Genomic DNA, 3,765 nt, shown 5'->3' with positions numbered 1-3,765 from the left:
TTTTTAAACGCTTACGTGCAGCTTGCATCGAGTAATTTTCATCTCTTACGGAAAATTGTACGAGCTATGAGCATTATAACAAAAGAAAAATTACTGTAACTAAAGTTATCGATTTTTTATAAGTTGTTATCGCATTGTGAACGGTTTTGGTGATCAAAATTGGATCACGAGTTAAGATGTGGTCGTAACTACTAACTGGTATGGACGGTTCACGGTATATAATATGTATATAATGTATATGTATTACATTTTGTATAATATTATGTAAATACAATCATAGCGAGCTTAAGCAATTTGATTTTAATGAATGAGCTGTCAATATTAAAAAACCACACATATTATATTCTTGCTTTTAACGGACAATCGCAAAACTCCTCTGATGGCTTCACTTCATGTTAACTACCCTTCAAAAGGAAGATAAAAATAATTAAACGGCAAAACTGGCGATATTGTACGTTGCGACTCATTTAACGTAGGAGTTCATCTGTACCTACTAGAATGCTTTGAATGCATCGATCACTAATTTTGAATGGCATAATATGGGCCCAGTCAATGTAGATTGTAGAGGTACTTATATTTTTGTTAAAAATTAAATATTTTAATTAAATTCTAATTCTTGTAATGTTGCTAATATGTAGATTTAGAATATAAATTATTCCTGTCGGTTTTATATTGGTAATTGGGCGATGATTTATTTATTTTTAATTCTTATACCTACCGTGTAAATTTTACTATATTACTTGGTCGCGATAATACTTGAATGCAAATGTTTAAAATAAAATTATGGAAATTAAATGTGTGAATAATGCGTTATTTCCGTACATTTTATACTTATTATGAGAAAATAGCTAAGGATTATAATTATACGACTGTGATTTTTTAAACTTGTATTTTGTTTGTTTTTTTTTTTAATTATGGTTGGTTACTTGGTGCCTACTGCCTACCGTGTCTTTGTAGAAAATATCAGTGATACCATACTGTAGAGTGTAGTGTGCATATGTCCATGTGGTCTAAATATTTTGTGTAAATTTTTTATCATATTTGCATAACAGACGATCCTTTTGTCTTTGGCCTAGTCCATTGAAAAAAATTGCAACTAAATGGACATCAACATGGTCTTCCAATGCATTAAACAAACACAAATAAAAAAGTAATCATTGTATGCATATCCCTTGAGATCCAAGACAATACAAAGTAAAAAAGGACAATGAGGATTGTGTCTGATAAGTGATAGGAGCGCTGAGGTTCTTGATCTTAAAACAGTCAAGTGCGAGCGTAACTTCCGCAAGGCCTTGCAGGTGTAACACGTATTGGGTATCCTGTTGTTTTGTTTGGCTTAATGATGACATTGAGATATTGAGTAGGTACCGTACCGATGAGTACATTTTATGTAGAGCAAGACTTCCCAAGCCGGGCTAAGCCTTTTTAGGGTTCCGTAGCGAAAAACTGAACCCTATCGTGAACGTCCGTATATCACAATTCAGAACCACTTTATACCGAAAATATAAAAACTATCCTGCCGTAACTTGATAAGTAGATGGAGGTTTTTTTTTCATTTGATGACTTTAGCATTACGATTATGTCAATAATTGTTTGTGCTTTCCAGTAAATAATAATGATAATTTTATGGACGACGAGCCCGCGAGGGCCAGACCTTCCTTCGTTTCGTAAAGCTGAAAGTTTACCTTTTTGTGACCTTTACAAGGGTAAGAACGACCAGCAACTATGGAGTTTTGGTCGCAGTTACTTTAGGAGGTATCCAGTTCTGAAGGTCTACCTGACCTTTGAGAAGGAGTAAAGCTCTTCCCACCCTTTTTTCCCAACTTTCTTAAAGTATTAGGGCGAAGCCAAACGAGCGTAATTTGTTAGTTGTGAGTCGCAGAATTTCGGTTCGGCAGAATTCTGCGGCATTCAGTTTCAAACAAAAGTCCTGTTTGATTCACACGAGCGTAATTTTGTGAGTCATGATTTGTATGAAATGATGTTTACGCGGCTCTGCGACTCAGTCACAACTCACAAATTACGCTCGCTTATATTAGACTTGGAGGGTATAATATAGCAGTAGAAAGCAACGTTAAAAAATAAGCTATGAAATTGAGTTTTACTCTTTTTCGAAGGTCAGGTAGACCTTCAGAACTGGATACCTCCTAAAGTAACCGTGACTGAAACTCCATAGTTGCCGGTCACCTCTGTAAAGGTCACAAACAGGTAAACGTTCTGCTTTACGAAACTAAGGATAGTCTGGCCCTTGAGGGCTCTTACTCTATTAAGCTGTGTGCTTAACTCCATGTTTTGGTATTACGAAAACAACAAAGCAGTTTGGAAAAATGCCGTGTTTACGCACGTACGTCAACATTTGTGTCACCTTCGCCTAGAATACATGCGTCCATCAGTGGTGTATTTTGGAGGTCAACTAGATACGTGAATATTTGGAACCTGAATGTAATAAATTATGATCCGATTCTCATTTAAGTCAGTTCTAAAATGATTATATAATAGCTTCAATATAAGAAAAAAATCTAAATAAAAAAGACGCCAAAACTAGTTTATCGCGCGGGGGCCGTACATTTCTCCTGGATAAAAAGTATCCTATGTCCTTTGCCGGGGCCCGGGATTCAAAGTATCCCCATACCAAATTTCAGCAAAATCGGTTTAGTGGTTTGGGCGGTTGGGTGTGAAGAGGTAACAGACTAACAGACACACACTTTCCCATTTATAATATTAGTAAATATGGATAAATGGCTCTGATTTGATTATTATCACTCTCTTTCGAGTAAAAGGCAAATTATATCTTAACGGGATCAATAGAGCTTAATAGATAATAAGCTTACAAAATATTGCATAAGGTTCTTGATCTAATCCAAGAACAACATTTAATTAATAATTATATAATTAATTTAAACTAATAGTATATCCTTTGCAATTCTTAATAACACTTATTATCAGCCCGTTTTAACATTTATGCCAATGGAACCCCAGCAAACTACGTTTATTCATGGATGTGCTAACCACCAACATCCGTAACCGTAACCGTCTTTGAGAATCACTGGCTTCTATGACGTCATTGCGAGTCATGGTTCCACCTATAATAATAGTGATTGAATCTTGTATGAGCTATGAGCCATCATAATTGATATTACCGACGTGTAATAGACGAGTAACAAACGTTTGTGGAATACAATGATTTATTTATCATCAATCATCAACCATCAGTCATCACTCACGTCGTACTAGTATACATATTACATGTATAGAACCTTTTAGAACCTTTTCGTATCAACGTGCCCTTTCCTCAAGAAATCTTTCTGAAGAAGTCGTATAAACGTGCCATTCAATTATTTTTTGTATTCGGTGCATATTTTTTTTTATTTTTTTTCTAATTTGATGCTCAGTATCATGCAGAGGTGGATCTATATATATTATAACCACTTGTAACCTTCATTATTGGTAAAATAATTTCGATATTAATTTTAGTAAGTATCGAAATTAATTTGCTGCGTGCTCCAAAAATTATGTCACGTGCCACTGGTGCCACGCGTGCCATTGGTAGACCTAATGTATAGTAGGTAATGAACACTGCATTACGCAGTGGAATTGGAAAACTATTAAGAATTTCAAAAACAAAAATTATGACACCTACCCATAGTTTTTATGTAAGTAATTAAAAGGATGGAATATTGTATTTCTATACTAAGCTAAAGATACAAAGTAATTATTTATGTATATCCATTTGTAATAAATAAAACAGAGTGGATAGGGAAAGGA

This window comes from Aricia agestis, chromosome 7 (genome assembly GCF_905147365.1).
Source record: "Aricia agestis chromosome 7, ilAriAges1.1, whole genome shotgun sequence".
NCBI lineage: Eukaryota > Metazoa > Arthropoda > Insecta > Lepidoptera > Lycaenidae > Aricia > Aricia agestis.
The sequence above is the reverse complement of the archived record's forward strand: the minus strand, read 5'-3'. Positions refer to the sequence as shown.